The sequence below is a fragment of the Lagenorhynchus albirostris genome, chromosome X (genome assembly GCF_949774975.1).
Source record: "Lagenorhynchus albirostris chromosome X, mLagAlb1.1, whole genome shotgun sequence".
NCBI lineage: Eukaryota > Metazoa > Chordata > Mammalia > Artiodactyla > Delphinidae > Lagenorhynchus > Lagenorhynchus albirostris.
In genome coordinates, this window is record NC_083116.1 from 60,977,957 (window position 1) to 60,991,842 (window position 13,886).

A 13,886-nucleotide genomic window follows, 5' to 3' on the forward strand; every position below is an offset into this window, starting at 1 on the left:
TTACAACAAATGCTAAAGGATCTTCTCTAGGCAAGAAACACAAGAGAAGGAAAAGACCTATAATAACGAACCCAAAACAATTTAGAAAATGGGAATAGGAACATACATATCGATAATTACCTTAAATGTAAATGGACTAAAGGCTCCCACCAAAAGACACAGATTAGCTGAATGGATACAAAAACAAGACCCTTATATATGCTGTCTACAAGAGACCCACTTCAGACCTAGAGACACATACAGACTGAAAGTAAGGGGATGGAAAAAGATATTCCATGCAAATGGAAGCCAAAAGAAAGCTGGAGTAGCAATTCTCATATCAGACAAAATAGACTTTAAAATAAGGACTATTAAAAGAGACAAAGAAGGACACTACATAATGATCAAGGGATCGATCCAAGAAGAAGATATAACAATTGTAAATATTTATGCACCCAACATAGGAGCACCTCAATACATAAGGCAAATACTAACAGCCATAAAAGGGGAAATCGACAGTAACACATTCATAGTAGGGGACTTAAACACCCCACTTTCACCCATGGACAGATCATCCAAAATGAAAATAAATAAGGAAACACAAGCTTTAAATTATACATTTAACAAGATGGACTTAATTGATATTTATAGGACACTCCATCCAAAAACAACAGAATACACATTTTTCTCAAGTGCTCATGGAACATTCTCCAGGATAGATCATATCGTGGGGCACAAATCAAGCCTTGGCAAATTTAAGAAAATTGAAATTGTATCAAGTATCTTTTCTGACCACAACGCCATGAGACTAGATATCAATTACAGGAAAAGATCTGTAAAAAATACAAACACATGGAGGCTAAACAATACACTACTTAATAATGAAGAGATCACTGAAGAAATCAAAGAGGAAATCAAAAAATACCTAGAGACAAAGGACAATGGAGACACAACGACCCAAAACCTGTGGGATGCAGCAAAAGCAGTTCTAAGGGGGAAGTTTATAGCACTACAAGCCCACCTTAAGAAGCAGGAAACATCTCGAATAAACAACCTAACCTTGCACCTCAAGCAATTAGAGAAAGAAGAACAAAAAAACCCCAAAGCTAGCAGAAGGAAAGAAATCATAAAAATCAGATCAGAAATAAATGAAAAAGAAATGAAGGAAACAATAGCAAAGATCAATAAAACTAAAAGCTGGTTCTTTGAGAAGATAAACAAAATAGATAAACCACTAGCCAGACTCATCAAGAAAAAAAGGGAGAAGACTCAAATCAATAGAATTAGAAATGAAAAAGGAGAGGTAACAACTGACACTGCAGAGATAAAAGAGATCATGAGAGATTACTACAAGCAACTCTATGCCAATAAAATGGACAATCTGGAAGAAATGGACAAATTCTTAGAAATGCACAACCTGCCAAGACTGAATCAGGAAGAAATAGAAAATATGAACAGACCAATCACAAGCACTGAAATTGAAACTGTGTTTAAAAATCTTCCAACAAAGAAAAGCCCAGGACCAGATGGCTTCACAGGCGAATTCTATCAAACATTTAGAGAAGAGCTAACACCTATCCTTCTCAAACTCTTCCAAAATATAGCAGAGGGAGGACCACCCCCTAATTCCTTCTACGAGGCCACCATCACCTTGATACCAAAACCAGACAAGGATGTCACAAAGAAAGAAAACTACAGGCCAATATCACTGATGAACATAGATGCAAAAATCCTCAACAAAATACTAGCAAACAGAATCCAACAGCACATTAAAAGGATCATACACCATGATCAAGTGGGGTTTATTCCAAGAATGCAAGGATTCTTCAATATACGCAAATCTATCAATGTGATAAACCATATTAACAAATTGAAGGAGAAAAACCATATGATCATCTCAATAGATGCAGAGAAAGCTTTTGACAAAATTCAACACCCATTTATGATAAAAACCCTGCAGAAAGTAGGCATAGAGGGAACTTTCCTCAACATAATAAAGGCCATATATGACAAGCCCACAGCAAACATCATCCTCAATGGTGAAAAACTGAAAGCATTTCCACTAAGATCAGGAACAAGACAAGGTTGCCCACTCTCACCACTATTATTCAACATTGTTTTGGAAGTTTTAGCCACAGCAATCAGAGAAGAAAAGGAAATAAAAGGAATCCAAATTGGAAAAGAAGAAGTAAAGCTGTCACTGTTTGCAGATGACATGATCCTATACATAGAGAACCCTAAAGATGCTATCCGAAAACTACTAGAGCTAATCAATGAATTTGGTAAAGTGGCAGGATACAAAATTAATGCACAGAAATCTCTGGCATTCCTATATACTAATGATGAAAAATCTGAAAGTGAAATCAAGAAAACACTCCCATTTACCATTGCAACAAAAAGAATAAAATGTCTAGGAATAAACCTACCTAAGGAGACAAAAGACCTGTATGCAGAAAATTATAAGACACTGATGAAAGAAATTAAAGATGATATAAATAGATGGAGAGATATACCATGTGCTTGGATTGGAAGAATCAACATTGTGAAAATGACTCTACTACCCAAAGCAATCTATAGATTCAATGCAATCCCTATCAAACTACCACTGGCATTTTTCACAGAACTAGAACAAAAAATTTCACAATTTGTATGGAAACACAAAAGACCCCGAATAGCCAAAGCAATCTTGAGAACGAAAGAAGGAACTGGAGGAATCAGGCTCCCTGACTTCAGACTATACTACAAAGCTACAGTCATCAAGACGGTATGGTACTGGCACAAAAACAGAAAGATAGATCAATGGAACAGGATAGAAAGCCCAGAGATAAACCCATGCATATATGGACACCTTATCTTTGATAAAGGTGGCAGTAATGTACAATGGAGAAAGGACAGCCTCTTCAATAAGTGGTGCTGGGAAAACTGGACAGGTACATTTAAAAGTATGAGATTAGATCACTCCCTAACACCATACACAAAAATATGCTCAAAATGGATTAAAGACCTAAATGTAAGGCCAGAAACTATCAATCTCTTAGAGGAAAACATAGACACAACACTCTATGACATAAATCACAGCAGGATCCTTTCTGACCCACCTCCTAGAGTAATGGAAATAAAAACAAAAATAAACAAATGGGACCTAATGAAACTTCAAAGCTTTTGCACAGCAAAGGAAACCTTAAACAAGACCAAAAGACAACCCTCAGAATGGGAGAAAATATTTGCAAATGAACCGACAAAGGATTAATCTCCAAAATTTACAAGCAGCTCATGCAGCTCAATAACAAGAAAACAAACAACCCAATCCAAAAATGGGCAGAAGACCTAAATAGACATTTCTCCAAAGAAGATATACAGACTGCCGACAAACACATGAAAGAATGCTCAACATCATTAATCATTAGAGAAATGCAAATCAAAACTACAATGAGAAATCATCTCACACCAGTCAGAATGGCCATCATCAAAAAATCTAGAAACAATAAATGCTGTAGAGGGTGTGGAGAAAAGGGAACACTCTTGCACTGCTGGTGGGAATGTAAATTGGTTCAGCCACTATGGAGAACAGTATGGATGTTCCTTAAAAAACTACAAATAGAACTACCATATGACACAGCAATCCCACTACGGGCATATACCCTGAGAAAACCAAAATTCAAAAAGAGTCATGTACCAAAATGTTCATTGCAGATCTATTTACAATAGCCCGGAGATGGAAACAACCTAAGTGCCCGTCATCGGATGAATGGATAAAGAAGATGTGGCACATATATACAATGGAATATTACTCAGCCATAAAAAGAAACGAAATTGAGCTATTTGTAATGAGGTGGATAGACCTAGAGTCTGTCATACAGAGTGAAGTAAGTCAGAAAGAAAAAGACAAATACCGTATGCTAACACATATATATGGAATTTAAGAAAAAAATGTCATGAAGAACCTAGGGGTAAAGCAGGAATAAAGACGCAGACCTCTTAGAGAACGGACTTGAGGTTATGGGGAGGGGGAAGGGTGAGCTGTGACAGGGCGAGAGAGAGTCATGGGCATATACACACTAACAAACGCAGTAAGGTAGATAGCTAGTGGGAAGCAGCCGCATGGCACAGGGATATTGGCTCGGTGCTTTGTGACAACCTGGAGAGGTGGGATGGGGAGGGTGGGAGGGAGGGAGACGCAACAGGGAAGACATATGGGAACATATGTTTATGTATGACTGATTCACTTTGTTATAAAGCAGAAACTAACACACCATTGTAAAGCAATTATACCCCAATAAAGATGTTAAAAAAAAAAGTATATAGACTAAATGCTCCAACCAAAAGACATAGACTGGCTAAATGGATACAAAAACTAGACCCATATATATGTTGTCTACAAGAGACCCACTTCAGACCTAGGGACACACACAGACTGAAAGTTAGGGGATGGAAAACGAAATTCCATGTAAATGGAAATCAAAAGAAAGCTGGAGTAACAATTCTAATATCAGACAAAATAGACTTTAAAATAAAGACTTTTACAAGAGACAAAGAAAGACACTACATAACAATAAAGGGATCAATCCAAGAAGAAGATATAAAAGTTGTAAAATATTTTGCACCCAACATAGGAGCACCTCAATACATAAGGCAAATGCTAACAGCCATAAAGGGGAAATTGACAGTAACACAATAATAGTAGAGGACTTTAACACACACTTTCACCAATGGACAGATCATCCAAAATGAAAATAACTTGGGAAACACAAGCTTTAAATGACACATTAAACAAGATGGACTTAATTGATATTTAAAGGACATTCCAACCAAAAACAACGGAAGACATGTTCTTTTCAAGTACTCATGGAATATTCTCCAGGATAGATCATATCTTGGGTCACAAATCAAGCCTTGGTAAATTAAAGAAAATTGAAATAGTACCAAGTATCTTTTATGATCACAACACTATGAGACTAGTTATTAATCACATGAAAAAAACCTGTTAAAAATACAAACACACGGAGACTAAACAACACACTACTAAATAACCAAGAGGTTATTGAAGAAATAAAAGAGGAAATCAAAAATAAATTAGAAAAAAATGAAAAGGAAAACACGATGTCCCAAAACCTATGGGATGCAGCAAAAACACTTCTAAGAGGGACATTTATAACAAAACAATACTACCTCAAGAAACAAGAAAAATCTCAAATAAACAACCTAATCTTACACATAAAGCAATTAGAGAAAGAATAACAACAACAACAACAAAAACAAAGTTGGCAGAAGGAAAGAAATCAAAGATCAGATCAGAAATAAAGGGAAAAAATGAAGAAAATGATAGCAAAGATCAATAAAACTAAAAGCTGGTTCTTTGAGAAGATAAACAAAATTGATAAACCATTAGCCAGACTCAGCAAGAAAAAAAGGGAGAAGACTCAAATCAATAGATTTAGAAATGAAAAAAGAGAAGTAACAACAGAAAGCAGCAGAAATACAAAGGATCATGAGAGATGACTACAAGCAACTATATGCCAATAAACTGGACAAACTGGAAGAAATGGACAAATTCTTAGGAAGGCAAAATCTTCTGAGACTAAACCAGGAAGATAGAGATAATATAAACAGACTAATCACAAACACTGAAATTGAAACTGTGATTAAAAATCTTCCAACAAACAAAAGCCCAGGAGCAGATGGCTTCACAGGCGAATTCTATCAAATACGTACAGAAGAGATAACACCTATCCTTCTCAAACTCTTCCAAAACATGGCAAAGGGAGGAACACTCCAAAACTCATTCTATGATGGTACCACCATTCTGATACCAAAATCAGACAAATATGTCAAAAAAAAAAGAAAACTACAGTCCAATATCACTAATGAACATAGATACAAAATTCCTCGACAAAATACTAGCAAACGAAATCGAACAGTACATTAAAAGTATCATATACCATGATCAATTGAGGTATATCAGAAGAATGCAAGGATACATCAATAGGCAAATAAATCAATGTAATACAAAATACTAGCAAATTGAAGGATAAAAAACGTAAGATTATATCAATAGATGCAGAAAAAGCTATCAACACAATTCAACACCCATTTATGAAAAAACACTCCAGAAAGTAGACATATAGGGTACCTACCTCAAGATAATAAAGGCTATAATATGACAAACCCAAAGACAACATCATTCTGAATGGAGAAAAACTGTAACCATTTCCTCTAAGATAAGGAACAGGCAGGGTTACCACTCTCACCGTTATTATTCAACATAGTTTTGGAAGTTTTAGCCACAGCAATCAGAGAACATAAAGAAACAAAAGGAATCCAAATAGGAAAAGAAAGTAAAACTGTCACTCTTTGCTGATGACATGATACTATGCATAGAGAATCCTAAAGATGCTACCAGAAAACTCCTAGAGCTAACCAATGAATCTGATAGAGTAGCAGGATTCAAAATTAATGCACAGAAATCTCTTCCATTCCTTTACACTAAAGATGAAAATCTGAACAAGAAATTAAGGAAACACTCCTATTTCCCATTGCAACAAAAAGAATAAAACACCTAGGAATAAATCTACCTAAGGAGACAAAAGACCTGTATGCAGAAACTAAAGGACAATGATGAAAGAAATTAAATATGATACAAATAGATGAAGAGATATACAATGTCATTGGACTGGAAGAATCAACATTGTGAAAATGACTCTACTACCCAAAGCAATCTACAGATTCAATGCAATTCTTATCAAGCTAACAATGACATTTTTCACAGAACTAGAACAAAATTTTTCACAATTTGTATGGAGACACAGAAGACCCTGAATAGCCATAGTTATCTTGAGAAAGAAAAACGGAGCTAGAGGAATCAGGCTCCCTGACTTCAGATAATACTACAAAGCTACAGTATGCAAGACAGTATGGTATTGACACAAAAACAGAAATATAGATCAATAGAACAGGAGAGAAAGCCCAGAGATAAACCCACACACATATGGTCACCTTATCTTTGATAAAGGAAGCAAGAATATATAATGGAGAAAGATAGCCTCTTCAATAAGTGGTGCTGGGAAAACTGGGCAGCTACATGTAAAAGAATGAAATTAGAACACTCCCTAACTCCATATACAAAAATAAACTCAAAATGGATTAAAGACCTAAATGTAAGGCCAGACACTATAACTCTTAGAGGAAAACATAGACATAGCACTCTATGACATACATCACAGCAAGATCCTTTTTGACCCACCCCTTAGAGAAATGGAAATAAAAATAAACAAATGAGACCTAATGAAATTTAAAAGCTTATGCACAGCAAAGGAAACCATAAACAAGATGAAAAGGTAACCCTCAGAATGGGAGAAAATATTTACAAATGAAGCCACTGACGAAGGATTAATCCAAAATATACAAGCAGCTCATGCAGCTCAATATCAAAGAAAACAAACAACCTAATCCAAAAATAGGCAGAAGACCTAAATAGACATTTCTCCAAAGAAGATATACAGATTGCCAACAAACACATGAAAGTATGCTCAACATCAGTAATTATTAGAGAAATGCAAATCAAAACTACAATGAGGTATCACCTCACACAGGTCATCATGGCTATCATCAAAAAATCTACAAACAATAAATAGTGGAGAGCGTGTGGAGAAAAGGCCACGCCCTTGCACTGTTGGTGGGAATGTAAACTGATACAGCCATGGTGGAGAACAGTATGGAGGTTCCTTAAGAAACTAAAAATAGAACTACCATATGACCCAGCAATCCTAGTACGGGGCATATACATTGAGAAAACCATAATTCAAAAAGAGTCGTGCTAAATGTTCATTGCAGCACTATTTACAGTAGCCAGGACATGGATGCAACCTAAGTGTCCATCAACAGGTGAATGGCTAAAGAAGATGTGGCTCATATATAGAGTGGGATATTACTCAGCCATAAAAAGAAACGAAACTGAGTTATTTGTAGCCAGGTGGATGGAAAGAGAGTCTGTCATACAGAGTGAAGTAAGTCAGAAAGAGAAAAACAAGTATCATATGCTAACACATATATATGTATTTAAAAATATGGTTCTGAAGAACTTAGGGCCAGTAGAGTAATAAAGATGCAGATGTAGAGTATGGACTTGAGGATATAGGGAGGGGGAATGGTAAGCTGGGACAAAGTGAGAGAGTGCCATGGACATATATATACTACCAAATGTAAAATGATAGCTAGTGGGAAACAGCCACATAGAACAGGGAGTTCAGCTCGTTTTTTTGTGACCACCTAGAGGAGTGGGTTAATGAGGGCAGAAGGGAGATGGAAGAGGGAGGGGTATGGGGATATATGTATACATGTAGCTGATTCACTTTTTTATACAGTAGAAACTAACACAACTTTGTAAAGCAATTATACTCCAGTAAAGATGTTAAAAAATAAAGAAAAAGATCCTGTTTGAATTTAACTTAGGTAGTGACATTGGCACGATGGCAGAGTACAAGATACAGACATTTAAATACCCACAAAAACAACAATTAAACAGCTGTTCACAAAAGAAAATAGCCCTCAGAGGACAGAAGTGTTCAATTAATAATGTATGGCAACATAGTAGAGCAAAAAAATGGAGAATAACCAGACAGAAAGTATCTCTGGGAAGGTCACCTTAGCCAAGACCTCTGAAGATGACTAGAAACAAATAATAAGGGCAGGGGCTATCAGTATCATATACACAGCAGGTATCAATGTAGTCCCCAATAGTTTTCTCTCTAGAGGACTTGGAAAGCCTTTGCCACTTAGGACCTTAGCCACAATGACAGCCATATACTCCTTGTTGCTTCTGAAGTGGAGAACCCTGCAGTGTTCATCAGTGTGGAACACACAAGGCTGTTCTGCAAAGGACATAGGCAGATTTTGCCACTGAGTTAACCAAGAGGCATCACCAATGTGGACCTCCTAAGGATGAACATATTGCTGATGGGACTGCTATTTTGTTTCCCCAGGACCAAAGCTGTCAGATCCTCCCCCCAAACCCATGCATGCTCCAGAGTTCAGAGCCCCACCCATTTTATGTGCAAAAACATCTCAGGTATGAGAGAAACTTCTATTGCAGTCTAAAGAAAGTCTCAGATCCTGGAGATGCTATTGTTCCACAGGTATATTTGCCTAAGTCCCTGGCTCCAAGGCTGCTCCACAGGGACTTATAAATCCAGACATTAGTGCAACCACCACTGTGAAGTCATGTGCAAGCTGGACCTGGTGCAAATAGTATCCCCTCAGCCATGACATATACCATGGGATAAAAATAGTTCAGGAGGTCCACAACAGCCTTTACCACTAAACACCTCAATAGTCCTCAATGCTGCTGCAGACACCTGCAGCCTTGGCCAATGAGCATCTCTCAAATCTAGCCAACACTGACCTCAGCTAGTGTAGTTTTATGGAGACAACATTGCTGGACCTACCCTGGAGATAAAACTGGTACACCCCATTCAATTATCATTCTTGTATTCACCCACAGGTGAAGGTCTTTCTCCAACAAAACCAGTTTGTAAATTCTGGAAGAAGTGACTGTTCCATCAAATGCTCAGAGTATAGGAAACATGAAAATTAAGGAAACATGATATAACCAAAAGAAAACAATTTTCCAGTAACCAACCACAAAATAGTGGAGATTTTACAAATTGCCATAGAAAAAAAAATCAATATAATTGTTATAAAGAAGTTCAGCAAGTTATAAGAGAACACAGATAGACAAAGCAGTGAAATCAGGAAAACAATACACGAACAAAACTAGAAGTTTAATGTGGAAATAGAAATAATGAAAAATGAACCAAACAGATTCTGGAGCTCAGGAATAAAATGAATGAAATGAAAATTTTAATAGAGAGCATTAGCATCAAACTTGGTCAAGCAGAAGAAATAATCTGTGAACTCAAAGACAGGTCTTTTTTGTTTGTTTGTTTGTTTGTTTGTTTTTTGTTTTTTGCAGTACGCGGGCCTCTCACTGTTGTGGCCTCTCCCATTGCGGAGCACAGGCTCCGGACGCACAGGCTCGGTGGCCATGGCTCATGGGCCCAGCCACTCTGCAGCATGTGGGATCCTCCCAGACCGGGGCACGAACCCGTGTCCCCTGCATTGGCAGGCAGACTCCCAACAACTGCGCCACCAGGGAAGCCCCAAAGACAGGTCTTTTGAAATTATACAAAGGAGAAAAAAAGAAAAAAAAAAGAATAAAGAGAATGAATGCTTACTTGAATTATGTGTCACCATCAAGCAAAAATATAATCAGTATTATAGAAGTGATGGAAGAACAAGAGAAAGAGAAGGGGCAGAAAGATTATTGAAAGAAATAAAGACTGAGATCTTCTCAAATCTGAGAGGAGATATAGACAGCTAGGTACATGGAGCACATATGTCCTCATCCAGATTTAACCCAAAGAAGACTTCACCAGAATATATTATTAAAAAACAATTGACAATCAAATACAAAGAATTTTGAAAGTAGCAACAGAAAAACAGCTCATCTCATACAAGGGAACTGCTATACGGATATCAGCAAACTTCTCAGTAGAAACCTGAAAAGCCAGGAGAGAGTAGGAAGATACATTCTAAGTGGTGACAGAAAACAAACAAAAAACACTTTATCCGGTGAAATTGTCCCTCAGAGATAAAGAAGAGATAAAGACTACCCCAGACCAAAAAAAATAAACAAATAAAAAGCTGAGGAAGTTCATCACAAGTGATCTCTTTACAAGAGATTCTGAAATGAGTCCTTCATGCTGTAATGGAAGGACACTAATTAGTACCATGGAGATATACAAAAGTATAAAACTCACTAGTAAATTTCAGTATATAGTCAAATACAGAATATTCCAATATTGTAAATGTAGTGTGTAAATCACTAGTTCTAGTATAAATGTTAAAAGACAAAAATATTGAAAATAAATTTAGCTACAATAATTTGTTAAAGATGCATCTTTAAAAAGATGACATTTTGATATCAAAACCATAAAATGTGTGTGGGAGGGGATAAAAGTGCACAGATTTTTATGTGATTGAAGTTGTTATCAGCTTAAAATAGATTTATAATATGTATTATATAACTTTCATGGTAAAGAGAAAGCAAAATTTATAGTAGACACAAAAAAGATTAAGAGAAACAATCAAAGCATACCACTACAGAAAATAATCAAATCACGAAGGAAGATAGTAAAAGGGGAATAAAATAACAAAATAATTACAAAAGAGACAGAAAAAATGATCACATTGACAATAGTGAGTTTCTACCTGTTAATAATTACTTTAAGTGTAAATGTATTAAATTCTCCAACCAAAAGGCTTAAAGAGGCTGAGTGAATAAAAACACAAAACCCAACTATATGCTACCCAGAAGATTCTCACTTCAGCTTTAAGGACACACATAGGCTCTGGCCTCACATGTAGGTATTTAATCCATTTTGAGTTCATTTTTTTGTATGCTATTATGGAGTCTTCTAATTTCATTCGTTTACATGTTGCTGCCAGTTCTCCCAGCACCACTTATTGAAGAGACTGTCTTTTCTCCATTGTATATTATTGCCTCCTTTGTAATAGATTAGGTGACCACAGGTGTATGGGTTTATCTCTGGGCTTTCTATTGTGTTCCATTGATATACATTTTCTGTTTTTGTGCCAGTAACATACAGTCTTGATGACTGTAGCTTTGTAGTATAGAGAGGGGCATCTGATTCTTCCAGCTCCATTTTTCTTCCCCAAGACTGATTTAGCTATGTGTGGTCTGTTTTGTGTTTCCATACAAACCACAATTTTTTTTTGTTCTAGTTCTGTGAAAATTGTCATTGATAATTTGATAGGGATTATATTGAATCTGTAGATTGCTTTTGGTAGTATTATCATTTTCACAATGTTGATTCTTCCAATCAAAGAACATGGTATATCTCTCCATCCGTTTGTGTTGTCCTTGATTTCTTTCATCACTGTCTTATAGTTTTCTGACCAATATTCTAGAGTAATGAAAATAAAAACAGAAATAAACAAATGGGACCTAATTAAACTTAAAAGGTTTTGCACAGGGGGCGGAGGGGAAGATGTCAGAAGAGTAAGACGTGGAGATCACCTTCCTCCCCATAGATACACCAGAAATACATCTACACGTGGAGCAACTCCTACAGAACACCTACTGAATGCTGGCAGAAGACCTCAGACCTCCCAAAAGGCAAGAAACTCCCCAGCTACCCGGGTAGTGCAAAAGAAAAAAAGAAAAAACAGAGACAAAAGAATAGGGATGGGACCTGTACCAGTGGGAGGGAGCTGTGAAGGAGGAAAGGTTTCCACACACTAGGAAGCCCTTTCATGGGCGGAGACTGCAGGAGGCAGAGAGAGGAACTTCGGAGCCACGGAGGAGAGCACAGCAACAGGGGTGCAGAGGACAAAGCGGGGAGATTCCCGCACAGAGGATCGGTGGCAACCGGCACTCACCAGCCCGAGAGGCTTGTCTGCTCACCAGCCAGAGTGGGCAGGGCTGCGAGCTGAGACTCTGGCTTTGGTCGGAGTGCAGGGAGACGTCTGGGGTTGGCTGTGTGAACACAGCCTGAAGGGGTTAGTGCACCACGGCTAGCCGGGAGGGAGTCTGGGAAAAAGTCTGGAGCTGCCGAAGAGAGAAGAGACTTTTTCTTCCCTTTTTGTTTCCTGGTGCGCAAGGAAAGGGGTTTAAGAGCGCTGCTTAAAGGAACTCCAGAGACGGGAGCGAGCCGCGGCTAAAAACGCGGACCCCGGAGACAGGCATGAGCCGCGGCTAAAAACGGGGACCCCAGAGACGGGCGCGAGCCGTGGCTAAAAGCGCAGACTTCAGAGACGGGCACGAGCCTCGGCTAAAAGCACGGACACCAGAGACAGGCGGGAGACGCTAAGACTGCTGCTGCCACCACCAAGGGGACTGTGTGCAAGACAGGTCACTATCCACAGCTCCCTTTCGGGTAGCCTGTGCAGCCTGCCACTGCCAGGTTCCCGGGATCAAGGGACAACTTCCCCGGGAGAACGCACGGCAGGCCTCAGGCTGGTGCAATGTCATGCTGGCCTCTGCCACCGCAGGCTCGCCCTGCACTCCGCGCCCCTCCCTCCCCCCAGCCTGAGTGAGCCAGAGCCCCTGAAACAGCGGCTACTTTAACCCCGTCCTGTATGAGCCAAAAACAGACGCCCTCCAGCGACCTACACGCAGAGGCGGGGCCAAATCCAAAGCTGAGCCCCTGTGAGCTGTGAGAACAAAGAAGAGAAAGGGAAATCTCTCCCAGCAGCCTCAGAAGCAGCGGATTAAAGCTCCACAATCAACTTGATGTACCCTTCATCTGTGGAATACATGACTAGACAACGAATCATCCCAAATTGAACAGGTGGACTTCGAGACCAAGATTTATGATTTTTTCCCCTTTTCCTGTTTTTGTGAGTGTGTATGTGTATTTTTCTGTGTGAGATTTTGTCTGTATAGCTTTGCTTCCACCATTTGTCCTAGGGTTCTATCCGTCCGTTTTGGGGTTTTTTTAATTTATTTTTTCTTAATAATTAATTTTAATTTTAATAACTTTATTTTACTTTACTTTCTTTCTTTCTTTCTTCCTTTCCTTCTTTCTTTCATTCTCTCTATCTTTCCTTCCTTCCCTCCTTAGACCATGAATCATCCCAAAATGAGGAGGTGGACTTTGAGAGCAAGATTTATGATTTTTTCCTCTTTACCTCTTTTTGTGAGGGAGTATGTGTATGCTTCAGTGTAAGATTTTGTCTGTATAGCTTTGCTTCCACCATTTGTCCTAAGTTTCTATCCATCCTTTTCTTTTTTCTAAATAATTATTTTTTAATTTAATAACTTTATTATATTTTACTTTATTTTATTCCACTGTATCTTCTTTCTTACTTTATTTTTTCCTTCCTTCCCT